Source organism: Oncorhynchus keta, chromosome 13 (genome assembly GCF_023373465.1).
Source record: "Oncorhynchus keta strain PuntledgeMale-10-30-2019 chromosome 13, Oket_V2, whole genome shotgun sequence".
In the NCBI taxonomy this organism is placed as follows: domain Eukaryota; kingdom Metazoa; phylum Chordata; class Actinopteri; order Salmoniformes; family Salmonidae; genus Oncorhynchus; species Oncorhynchus keta.
In genome coordinates, this window is record NC_068433.1 from 49562597 (window position 1) to 49577165 (window position 14569).

General features: G+C 41.1%; 1 protein-coding gene and 1 long non-coding RNA gene across 45 annotated transcripts in view; both read right to left on the reverse strand.

Moving 5' to 3' along the window:
- The window catches only part of LOC118370752 (membrane-associated guanylate kinase, WW and PDZ domain-containing protein 2-like), a 168557-nt gene that overhangs the window by 16615 nt on the left and 137373 nt on the right, over positions 1-14569 (reverse strand). The gene's annotated exons all lie outside the window — the stretch shown is intronic.
- Positions 1145-4550, reverse strand: LOC127906839 (uncharacterized). Its single transcript, XR_008062972.1, has 3 exons — positions 4040-4550; positions 3820-3951; positions 1145-3687 (listed from the first exon to the last, which is right to left on the reverse strand). It is a non-coding gene; the product is annotated as an uncharacterized LOC127906839 (long non-coding RNA).

Sequence of the window (14569 nt, forward strand, 5' to 3'; positions counted from 1 at the left end):
GGGTCCATGGGAGCAGGTGTGACTTTGGTATTGTCTTTGACTCAACACCTGATACAATGCAGGAGCAGATAATTACTTTCCATCACCTTTCTGTCTCCTGAGTCTGGACACATTGACATATAGCCCGGCTGGAAGAGATAACTAGCCCGGCTATATGGAAGAGATAACTATATGGAAGAGATAACTAGCCCGTCTATATGGAAGAGATAACTAGCCCGGCTATATGGAAGAGATAACTAGCCCGGCTATATGGAAGAGATAACTAGCCCGGCTATATGGAAGAGATAACTAGCCGGGAAGAGATAACTATATGGAAGAGATAACTAGCCCGGCTATATGGAAGAGATAACTAGCCCGGCTATATGGAAGAGATAACTAGCCCGGCTATATGGAAGAGATAACTAGCCCGGCTATATGGAAGAGATAACTAGCCCGGCTATATGGAAGAGATAACTAGCCCGGCTATATGGAAGAGATAGCAGGTGGACAATTACATTGCCTTCAGAAAGTGTTCACACCCCTTGCCTTTTTTCACATTTAGTTGTGTTACAGCCTGAATTTAAAATGGATAAAATTGAGATTTGTTCCACACAATACCCCATAATGTGAAAGTGGAATTATGTTTTAGCTATATTTTTACAAATGAATAAAAAATGATAAGCTGAAATGTCTTGAGTGAATAAGTATTCAACCCGTTTGTTATGGCAAACCTAAATAAGTTCAGGAGTAGAAATGTGCTTAACAAGTCGCATAATAAGTTGCAGGGACTCACTCTGTGTGCAATAATAGTGTTTACCGTGATTTTTGAATGATTACCTCATCTCTGTACCCCACACATACAATTATCTGGAAGGTCCCTCAGTCGAGCAGTGAATTTCCAAGTCAGATTCAACCACAAAAAACAGGGAAGTTTTCCAAAGCCTCGCAAAGAAGGGAACCTATTGGTAGATGGGTACAAAAAAAACTGACATTGAATATCCCTTTGAGCATGGTTTAGTTATTAATTACACTACGGATAGTGTTCTCCATGCACCCAGTCACTACAAAGATACAGTTGCCCTTCCTAACTTAGTTGACAGAGAGGAAGGAAACCACTCAGGAATTTCACAATGAGGCCAATGGTGACATTAAAACAGTTACAGAGTTTAATGGCTGTGATAGGAGAAAACTGAGGATGGATCAACGACATTGTAGTTACACCACAATACTTACCTAATTAACAGAGTGAAAAGAAGAAAGCCTGTACAGACAAATGTGCAAATAAATTCCCTTTTTGTCCTGAACACAAAGTGTTATGTTTGGGGCAAATTGAATACAACGCATTACTGAGTAGCACTCTAAATATGTTCAAGCATAGTGGTGGCTGCATCATGTTATGTGTATTCTTGTAATCGTTAAGGACGGGGGAGTTTTTCAGGATAAAAAAGTAAATTGAGCTAAGCACAGGTAAAATCCTAGAGGAAAACCTGGTTCAGTCTGCTTTCCACCAGACACTTGGAGATGAATTCACCTTTCAGCAGGACAATAACCTAAAACACAAGGCCAAATATACCTGGAATTGCTTACCAAAAAGACAGCGAATGTTCATAAGAGGCCAAGTTACAGTTTTGACTTAAATCTATCTATGGAAAGACCTGAAAATGGTTGTCTAGCAATGATCAACAACCAATTTGACGGAGATTGAAGAATTCTGAAAAGAATAAAGAACAAATGTTGCACAATCCAGGTGTGGAAAGATCTTAGAGACATACCCAGAAAGACTCCCAGCTGTAACTGCTGCCAATGGTGATTCAAATGAATATTTCTGTACTTCATTTTCAATGAATTTGCAAACATTCAACAACAACAAAATGTTTTCACTTTGTCTTTATGGGGAATTGTGTGTAGATAGCTGAGAAAAACATATTTAATCAATTTTGAAATGTTCATAATATTTTGTATTTTGCCATTATAATGTCAATACTAGCTACAGTGGTTTGCTAGCTTGGAGGTAGTATTTAGTGTTGTGTGCATTGCGTTTGTGCACTTAGCGAACATCCCATAGCCTACATTGCATTTGAAGTGTGACTGGCTCATGCCATTTAACCGTGGATGTACAGAGAAAATATTTATTCCTTTTTGTTGTCACTCCTGTTGGCTCCCCCACATGGGATTTGTGCTCTCTGATTGGCTCAAAGTCAAGTTGTTGGCCACTGACAAGCATTACGATTCTACAAATATAAAAGCCAGGTTCGTTGCTACAGGGTCGGCACGCAGCAGGTACCGCGTTTGTTCTAGAAAGACACGGTACGGCCTCGCACTGTGAGAAGTACCTATCGGCCGTCTGTCAGCAGTGAGATTCTCGGTCGGTGAAGCCGGCTTACATCCCTGAGCAGCCGTGACGTGATTTATCGGTGGGGATATAATGGTCTGATTTGAGAACGATCCACTGAAGCCATGTAGTTATGTGATTGCATTAGTATGATCGTTAAGCGGCAGCAACTTTCTCTGCAGGCTGAGGCTGACATCACGTCTGTCTCCATGGTGATGGAGCGCACGTAGGCTGTGTTTGAGAAAAAGAGAGCTATGGTTGGAGAGAGAGAGGGAGAGAGGGTGAGGGAGAGAGAGAGAGAAAAAGAGGGAGAGAGAGGGTGAGGGAGAGAGAGAGAGAAAAATAGAGTGAGATAGAGAGGGTGAGGGAGAGAGAGAGAGAGAAAAAAAAAAGAGTGAGAGAGAGAGAGTGAGAGAGAGACAGTCAGAAATCCACTAGGAGAGGGATGCAGCAGTGAGTGTCAGTGTCAGGAAGCAACCGGTCGGGAATACTAACCATGGCTAGACCCCACGGAGACACACACAAGCACGCGCTGAAGCCTTGGTCGTTGTTGCTGTCAGTCATTTGCAGTTCTGTCAACAGTATCAAGTGAAAAATAGTCTTTGAGCACAAAATGTCACTGGAGCTAATACTGACATTAAACGACTATTGGACAGAGGATCCACACCGCTCCCTCAAACAGACAGACAGAGAGAAAGGGAGGGAGAGATTTGAAGAGGAGGAGGAAGAGGGACAGAGGACATTGACAGACGAGAGGGAGAGGGTCTAAGAGAGAGAGATTGAGGAAGAGGAGGTGGAGAGATTGAGAAAGACGACAGAGGAGAAAGAGATGGAGAGAGAGAGATAATCAGTTTCTAGCTTCGTCCCCAAATCATCATCTGACCACACAGATGACTATTTCAGAGCTATGGTAACAGCCCCTGGTCATTCTACCTCATACCTTCATTCATGGGACTGAAGTCACTAAACCAAGATCCAACCTAGATTCAGCTGGGAATGGGAACAAGACTAATCAAGATCCAACCTAGATTCAGCTGGGAATGGGAACAAGACTAATCAAGATCCAACCTAGATTCAGCTGGGAATGGGAACAAGACTAATCAAGATCCAACCTAGATTCAGCTGGGAATGGGAACAAGACTAATCAAGATCCAACCTAGATTCAGCTGGGAATGGGAACAAGACTAATCAAGATCCAACCTAGATTCAGCTGGGAATGGGAACAAGACTAATCAAGATCCAACCTAGATTCAGCTGGGAATGGGAACAAGACTAATCAAGATCCAACCTAGATTCAGCTGGGAATGGGAACAAGACTAATCAAGATCCAACCTAGATTCAGCTGGGAATGGGAACAAGACTAATCAAGATCCAACCTAGATTCAGCTGGGAATGGGAACAAGACTAATAAAGATCCAACCTAGATTCAGCTGGGAATGGGAACAAGACTAATCAAGATCCAACCTAGATTCAGCTGGGAATGGGAACAAGACTAATAAAGATCCAACCTAGATTCAGCTGGGAATGGGAACAAGACTAATCAAGATCCAACCTAGATTCAGCTGGGAATGGGAACAAGACTAATCAAGATCCAACCTAGATTCAGCTGGGAATGGGAACAAGACTAATCAAGATCCAACCTAGATTCAGCTGGGAATGGGAACAAGACTAATAAAGATCCAACCTAGATTCAGCTGGGAATGGGAACAAGACTAATAAAGATCCAACCTAGATTCAGCTGGGAATGGGAACAAGACTAATCAAGATCCAACCTAGATTCAGCTGGGAATGGGAACAAGACTAATCAAGATCCAACCTAGATTCAGCTGGGAATGGGAACAAGACTAATCAAGATCCAACCTAGATTCAGCTGGGAATGGGAACAAGACTAATCAAGATCCAACCTAGATTCAGCTGGGAATGGGAACAAGACTAATCAAGATCCAACCTAGATTCAGCTGGGAATGGGAACAAGACTAATCAAGATCCAACCTAGATTCAGCTGGGAATGGGAACAAGACTAATCAAGATCCAACCTAGATTCAGCTGGGAATGGGAACAAGACTAATCAAGATCCAACATTAATCCATGCCTGTGATAGAGTTGTGATGTGTGACACAAAAACACGGCTAACATCATATTCGTTTACTTGACCTTTGGCTGTGGGCTCCCGTAGATCCGCCAGCATCTGAGCAAACATGGTTGTTTTTTTCAGGGGCTTTGACCTATTTGGTTGGAAAAGTCAACCGTCTTTATAGAGAGAGAGAAAGAGAAAGAGAGAATGGATTCATGGATTCTGATTTGGCTCGGCTCCAATTAAATCCACTCCCACAGAGAGCGAGCGGCAGCCCAAATTAGAAGAGACACAGAGACCGTACAGCAGACGTGTCCTCTTCTCCCCTCACACACGATCTAGCCAGGTAACATCGGCAGCGCCGGATAAAAGCCCATCACCCTTATTCTTCGAAATCGCAGTCTCTTTACATTGGTGATTTGCTTGTGATTTTTGTAGAATTTCATGTTTTTGCTGAATTTCCTGAGTACTATTGGATCAGAAATTAGTTCAGAGTACAGAAACACTGCCGTTTTCTGGTTCAGATACTGCTAACACTCACTTTAAAACCATTCCAGGAAATACCTTTCGTCCCTATCCCCCACACTTTCTGTCTCCTTCTTCTTCTCTTCTGCTGCAAAGCTATTGATTTATCCTGTTAGTCAGCTGTGTGTGTATGTCAACACTCTATATGGTGTACATGGGATTGGCTGACGGTACAAGAGTGGAATATATGGGAGGCAGTAGTAGTACAAATGTGGAGTATCAGTGAGGCTTGTGCCCATTACCCCCCTCTCTCTCTCTGTTTAGATCAGTGGTGTTGAGTCCTTCATTCAGGTTTGGGCTCCCGGGAATACTCCTTGGCAGCAGTGTGAGTGTCTTACTTAATCCAGCAACACTGCTCTAATTGGCTAGCTGCAGCCATTTCCCCTGCTCTGAGGAACACGGAGATTAGAATACAAGTTTTCAGCATTCAAGGAGCAAAAATGAGTCACACTACGGATAGACAACATCTCCGAGGGATACATCGGCGAGGGCAGTGGCTGAGCACAGAAGTACTGGGAATGGAATTGATGCCTGTACAAAGAGAGTGGGGGGGGAGAGAGAGAGAGAGAGACACGAGAGAGAGAGACGAGAGAGAGAGAGACACGAGAGAGACACGAGAGAGAGACACGAGAGAGAGAGAGAGAGAGAGAGAGAGAGAGAGAGAGAGAGAGAGAGAGAGAGAGACACGAGAGAGAGACACGAGAGAGAGAGACGAGAGAGAGAGACGAGAGAGACAAGAGAGAGAGACACGAGAGAGACGAGAGAGAGAGACACGAGAGAGACACGAGAGAGACACGAGAGACACGAGAGAGAGACACGAGAGAGAGACACGAGAGAGAGAGACACGAGACAGAGACACGAGAGAGAGAGAGAGAGACACGAGAGAGAGAGAGAGACACGAGAGAGAGAGAGAGAGAGAGAGAGAGAGAGAGAGAGACACAAGAGAGAGAGACACGAGAGAGAGAGACACGAGAGAGACTTACTTTGCGATGTCACTATTGCCAGACGTAGGGAGTAGTTATGAGGGAAATCTACATAGTTACAGGTTGGGATATTATTTTTGACGATATATCATATTGCTAGTTGGCTGTCTCCGCACCAAAACTCCAGTATTTTTCCTTCATAGCTTGTTCTCCATCTTCTTGTTAAACTCGGGAGCCAATTCATTTTCAGCACTTCTATTTCCATGACTGATCAAAACGAGCTTTCTCATGGCTCTCTCTTGTGCCTCTGCAGCAGACATATGGTGAGCAATATGTTCGGGGACATCGAATCGCAATAAAATCACAGCATCGAATCGCAATACATTTTAGAATCATGAGAATCGTTATACATCGTATCGGCACCTAAGTATCATGAGAATATCATATCGTGAGGTCCCTGGTAATTCCCAGCTCTACTGTAGTAGGGATGTAGAGTTGAAGCTTTGGGAAATGGTGCAACTCTCATGTTTTTGAGGTGAGAAGTGACTCACAAAGGAGTTTATATAAGGTATGAGTTACTGAACTGAGCTCAACTGACCAACCTAGACAGAGGCAGAGGAGTAAAGACCCACAGGACATCAATATAAGATGTGACCTTAAGCCAATTTCCCTTCTGCACCGAACAGAACAGTGACATAAAGTCAAACATGGTTTCATGTTTTTAATGCTGTACTCGTACTGTGCACAGACACAGTACAGGGTCAATCCATTTGAATTCCATCACTTCTTGAAAGCAGCTCTTTTGATTTGAATGAAACCGTAGGAGTGCTTAGAAAATCTAAAAGGCCAAAACGTGCAAGACATAAGTTAACCATTTTGCATACCCCACCACGCCATGAGAAATCCACGTCTTCATCACTGGAGACGATAAACGGTTGAGATTGATATAATTTACAACTTTTTAAAAATAAAAATGCAAAACGTTCAACCTTAATACAAGTAAATTGCCTAAACACGAGTAACCTCATACATATTCATATGTTGTAGCTTAGACCCTATTTGACTTCGGAGGTTTTAGTGTTGTGCCCGTCATCGGTTGAGACACAACATGCTCTTGAATACAACACGGTGGGTGTCATGTTTTGGCTGATAAATGTACAAACACTTCAACTTTCAAATGGCACAACAAAGATGATTGGAGGTCCACACATCAGAGAGTGTTGACTTGTTTTGGAATATCTGCTGTTCTATATGATACTGACAATCCATAGGAAACCTAATGAAATCATAGAAATATAGATGATAGAATATACACGAACATTTAAGTTGACATTTGACGGTGGGTGCCCCGGTGGTCACCTTTGCGGTAGTAATTGAAAGTTAAAATTTCAATTCAATTTATAAACTCAGCAAAAAAAGAAACGTCCTCTCACTGTCAACTGCGTTTATTTTCAGCAAACTTAACATGTGTAAATATTTGTATGAACATAACGAGATTCAACAACTGAGACATAAACGGAACAAGTTCCACAGATATGTGACAGAAATTGAATAATGTGTCCCAGAACAAATCAAAAGTAACAGTCCGTATCTGGTGTGGCCACCAGCTGCATTAAGTACTGCAGTGCTCATGGACTGCACCAGATTTGCCAGTTCTTGCTGTGTGATGTTACCCCTCTCTTCCACCAAGGCACCTGCAAATTCCTGGACATTTCTGGGGGAATGGCCCGAGTTCTCACCCTCCGATCCAACAGGTCCCAGACGTACTCAATGGGATTGAGATCCGGGCTTTTCGCTGGCCATGGCAGAACACTGACATTCCTGTCTTGCAGGAAATCACGCACAGAACGAGCAGTATAGATGGTGACATTGTCATACTGGAGGGTCATGTCAGGATGAGCCTGCAGGAAGGGTACCACATGAGGGAAGAGGATGTCTTCTCTCTAACACACAGCGTTGAGATTGCCTGCAATGAGAAAGAGCTCAGTCCGATGATGCATTGACACACCACCCCAGACCATGACAGACCCTCCACCTCCAAATCGATCCCGCTCCAGAGTACAGACCTCGGTGTAATGCTCATTCCTTCGACGATAAACGCAAATCCGACCATCACCCCTGGTGAAACAAAACCACGACTCGTCAAAGAGCACTTTTTGCAAGTCCTGTCTGGTCCAGCGACGGTGGGTTTGTGCCCATAGGTGACGTTGTAGCCGGTGATGTCTGGTGAGGACCTGCCTTTACAACAGGCCTACAAGGTGTAACTCAAGCAGTTGTTGTTGCCATTCTGTACCTGTCCCACAGGTGTGATGTTCGGATGTACAGATCCTATGCAAGTGTTGTTACACGTGGTCTGCCACTGCGAGGACGATCAGCTGTCCGTCCTTTCTCCCTGTAGCGCTGTCTTGGGCGTCTCACAATACGGACATTGCAATTTATTGCCCTGGCCACATCTGCAGTCCTCATGCCTCCTTGCAGCATGCCTAAGGCACTTTCACACAGATGAGCAGGGACCCTGGGCATCTTTCTTTTGGTGTTTCTCAGAGTCAGTAGAAAGGCCTCTTTAGTGTCCTAAGTTTTCATAACTGTGACTGTAACTGCCTATCGTCTGTAAGCTGTTAGTGTCTTAACGACCGTTCCACAGGTGCATGTTCATGAATTGTTTATGGTTCATTGCACAAGCATGGGAAACAGTGTTAAACCCCTTTACAGTGAAGATATGTGAAGGTATTTGGAGTTTTACAAATTATCTTTGAAAGACAGGGTCCTGATATTATTTTTTATTCATAAACATTTCTTTTCAATAAATAATCAAATCGTTTGATACCACTGTTTGTAAGCTTTTGCAACCCTTCTTCAATAGAATACCGCCTATGAATGACTTTCAAGTGAATTTCCCATCTGGTTGGCTTCATAACTCTGGCAGGAAAACAAGAATGGTAAAATAACACACCATATCTGCCTGCTACCAGTCAGAACAGAATGGCAGACATTTACATTCACAAGTATCAATCAACCCAGCCACCAGCTATAATTCCATTAATCAGCATAATTGGCCCATAATTGGCTCTCATCAACACCATACAGATGCCATCACTCAAAATCCAATACACCACTTGAAGACAAACATTGCCATTTTTCCCACAACACTGATATTCTCTCCCTGTGTGTGTGTGTGTGTGTGTGTGTGTGTGTGTGTGTGTGTGTGTGTGTGTATCTCGTATATCATACTGGATGATCTTAGAAGAAGAGAGTGTGTGTGTCTCTTCTACTGACTGGATCTAGAAGAAGTGGATCTTGTCTGCATTACGGCCCACTAGATTACACTTGTGTATCTGGTTAACTTCACACTGCGTGGGCCCCAGTGGAGGTCATGTGACGAAAATAGGCAATGGGACAATAATCCACTCAAACGTACTGTAGCTTACACACTCTCACAGAAATCACACAAGCCAGCTGGTGTGGATAGTTGTATTCCGGACGGACGGACGGACGGACGCACGCACGCACGCACGCACGCACGCACGCACGCACGCACGCACGCACGCACACTGCATGATCTAATAACAACACTGTCTACCCATACTGTATGATCTAATGACAACACTATCTACCCATACTGTATGATCTAATGACAACACTATCTACCCATACTGTATGATCTAATGACAACACTATCTATCCATACTGTATGATCTAATGACAACACTATCTACCCATACTGTATGATCTAATGACAACACTATCTATCCATACCGTATGATCTAATGACAACACTATCTACCCATACTGTATGATCTAATGACAACACTATCTACCCATACTGTATGATCTAATGACAACACTATCTACCCATACTGTATGATCTAATGACAACACTGTCTACCCATACTGTATGATCTAATGACAACACTATCAACCCATACTGTATGATCTAATGACAACACTATCTACACATACTGTATGATCTAATGACAACACTGTCTACCCATACTGTATGATCTAATGACAACACTATCTACCCATACTGTATGATCTAATGACAACACTGTCTACCCATACTGTATGATCTAATGACAACACTATCTACCCATACTGTATGATCTAATGACATCACTGTCTACCCATACTGTATGATCTAATGACAACACTATCTACCCATACTGTATGATCTAATGACAACACTGTCTACCCATACTGTCTGATCTAATGACATTACTGTCTACCCATACTGTATGATCTAACGACAACACTATCAACCCATACTGTATGATCTAATGACAACACTATCTACACATACTGTATGATCTAATGACAACACTATCTACACATACTGTATGATCTAATGACAACACTATCTACCCATACTGTATTATCTAATGACAACACTGTCTACCCATACTGTATGATCTAATGACATTACTGTCTACCCATACTGTATTATCTAATGACAACACTATCTACCCATACTGTTTGATCTAATGACAACACTATCTACCCATACTGTATGATCTAATGACAACACTATCTACCCATACTGTATGATCTAATGACATCACTGTCTACCCATACTGTATGATCTAATGACAATACTGTCTACCCATACTGTATGATCTAAAGACATTACTATCTATCCATACTGTATGATCTAATGACATTACTATCTATCCATACTGTATGATCTAATGACATTACTATCTATCCATACTGTATGATCTAATGACATCACTATCTACCCATACTGTATGATCTAATGACATTACTGTCTACCCATACTGTATGATCTAATGACAACACTATCTATCCATACTGTATGATCTAATGACAACACTATCTACCCATACTGTATGATCTAATGACAACACTATCTACCCATACTGTATGATCTAATGACAACACTATCTACCCATACTGTATGATCTAATGACATCACTGTCTACCCATACTGTATGACCTAATGACAACACTATCTACCCATACTGTATGATCTAATGACAACACTGTCTACCCATACTGTATGATCTAATGACAACACTATCTACCCATACTGTATGATCTAATGACAACACTGTCTACCCATACTGTATGATCTAATGACAACACTATCTACCCATACTGTATGATCTAATGACAACACTATCTACCCATACTGTATGATCTAATGACAACACTGTCTACCCATACTGTATGATCTAATGACAACACTATCTACCCATACTGTATGATCTAATGACAACACTGTCTACCCATACTGTATGATCTAATGACAACACTATCTACCCATACTGTATGATCTAATGACAACACTGTCTACCCATACTGTATGATCTAATGACAACACTATCTACCCATACTGTATGATCTAATGACAACACTATCTACCCATACTGTATGATCTAATGACAACACTATCTACCCATACTGTATGATCTAATGACAACACTGTCTACCCATACTGTATGATCTAATGACAACACTATCTACCCATACTGTATGATCTAATGACAACACTGTCTACCCATACTGTCTGATCTAATGACAACACTGTCTACCCATACTGTATGATCTAATGACAACACTGTCTACCCATACTGTATGATCTAATGACAACACTGTCTACCCATACTGTATGATCTAATGACAACACTATCTACCCATACTGTATGATCTAATGACAACACTATCTACCCATACTGTATGATCTAATGACAACACTATCTACCCATACTGTATGATCTAATGACAACACTATCTACCCATACTGTATGATCTAATGACAACACTGTCTACCCATACTGTATGATCTAATGACAACACTATCAACCCATACTGTATGATCTAATGACAACACTATCTACACATACTGTATGATCTAATGACAACACTGTCTACCCATACTGTATGATCTAATGACAACACTGTCTACCCATACTGTATGATCTAATGACATTACTATCTATCCATACTGTATGATCTAATGACAACACTGTCTACCCATACTGTATGATCTAATGACAACACTGTCTACCCATACTGTATGATCTAATGACAACACTATCTACCCATACTGTATGATCTAATGACATCACTGTCTACCCATACTGTATGATCTAATGACAACACTGTCTACCCATACTGTATGATCTAATGACAACACTATCTACCCATACTGTATGATCTAATGACAACACTGTCTACCCATACTGTATGATCTAATGACAACACTGTCTACCCATACTGTATGATCTAATGACATCACTGTCTACCCATACTGTATGATCTAATGACATTACTATCTATCCATACTGTATGATCTAATGACATTACTGTCTACCCATACTGTATGATCTAATGACAACACTATCTACCCATACTGTATGATCTAATGACATTACTGTCTACCCATACTGCATGATCTAATAACAACACTGTCTACCCATACTGTATGATCTAATGCCATCACTGTCTACCCATACTGTATGATCTAATGACAATACTGTCTACCCATACTGTATGATCTAATGACAACACTGTCTACCCATACTGTATGATCTAATGACATCACTGTCTACCCATACTGTATGATCTAATGACAACACTATCTACCCATACTGTATGATCTAATGACAACACTGTCTACCCATACTGTATGATCTAATGACAACACTATCTACCCATACTGTATGATCTAATGACATCACTGTCTACCCATACTGTATGATCTAATGACAACACTATCTACCCATACTGTATGATCTAATGACAACACTATCTACCCATACTGTATGATCTAATGACAACACTATCTACCCATACTGTATGATCTAATGACAACACTATCTACCCATACTGTATGATCTAATGACATCACTGTCTACCCATACTGTATGACCTAATGACAACACTATCTACCCATACTGTATGATCTAATGACAACACTATCTACCCATACTGTTTGATCTAATGACAACACTATCTACCCATACTGTATTATCTAATGACAACACTGTCTACCCATACTGTATGATCTAATGACAACACTATCTACCCATACTGTATTATCTAATGACAACACTGTCTACCCATACTGTATGATCTAATGACAACACTATCTACCCATACTGTATGATCTAATGACAACACTATCTACACATACTGTATGATCTAATGACAACACTATCTACCCATACTGTATGATCTAATGACAACACTGTCTACCCATACTGTATGATCTAATGACAACACTATCTACCCATACTGTATGATCTAATGACAACACTGTCTACCCATACTGTATGATCTAATGACAACACTATCTACCCATACTGTATGATCTAATGACAACACTATCTACCCATACTGTATGATCTAATGACAACACTATCTACCCATACTGTATGATCTAATGACAACACTGTCTACCCATACTGTATGATCTAATGACAACACTATCTACCCATACTGTATGATCTAATGACAACACTGTCTACCCATACTGTCTGATCTAATGACAACACTGTCTACCCATACTGTATGATCTAATGACAACACTATCTACCCATACTGTATGATCTAATGACAACACTGTCTACCCATACTGTATGATCTAATGACAACACTATCTACCCATACTGTATGATCTAATGACAACACTATCTACCCATACTGTATGATCTAATGACAACACTATCTACCCATACTGTATGATCTAATGACAACACTATCTACCCATACTGTATGATCTAATGACAACACTGTCTACCCATACTGTATGATCTAATGACAACACTATCTACCCATACTGTATGATCTAATGACAACACTGTCTACCCATACTGTATGATCTAATGACAACACTGTCTACCCATACTGTATGATCTAATGACAACACTATCTACCCATACTGTATTATCTAATGACAACACTGTCTACCCATACTGTATGATCTAATGACATCACTGTCTACCCATACTGTATGACCTATTGACATCACTGCCAACCAATAGCGTATGATCTAATGACATCACTGTCTACCCACACTGTATGATCTAATGACATCACTGCCTACCAATACCGTATGATCTAATGACAACACTGTCTACCCATACTGTATGATCTAATGACATCACTGTCTACCCATACTGTATGACCTAATGACAACACTGTCTACCCATACTGTATGATCTAATGACAACACTGTCTACCCATACTGTATGATCTAATGACAACACTGTCTACCCATACTGTATGATCTAATGACAACACTGTCTACCCATACTGTATGATCTAATGACAACACTGTCTACCCATACTGTCTGATCTAATGACAACACTATCTACACATACTGTCTGATCTAATGACAACACTATCTACCCATACTGTATGATCTAATGACAACACTATCTACCCATACTGTCTGATCTAATGACAACACTATCTACCCATACTGTCTGATCTAATGACAACACTATCTACCCATACTGTCTGATCTAATGACAACACTATCTACCCATACTGTATGATCTAATGACAACACTGTCTACCCATACTGTATGATCTAATGACAACACTGTCTACCCATACTGTATGATCTAATGACAACACTGTCTACCCATACTGTATGATCTAATGACAACACTGTCTACCCATACTGTATGATCTAATGACAACACTGTCTACCCATACTGTATGATCTAATGACAACACTGTCTACCCATACTGTATGATCTAATGAC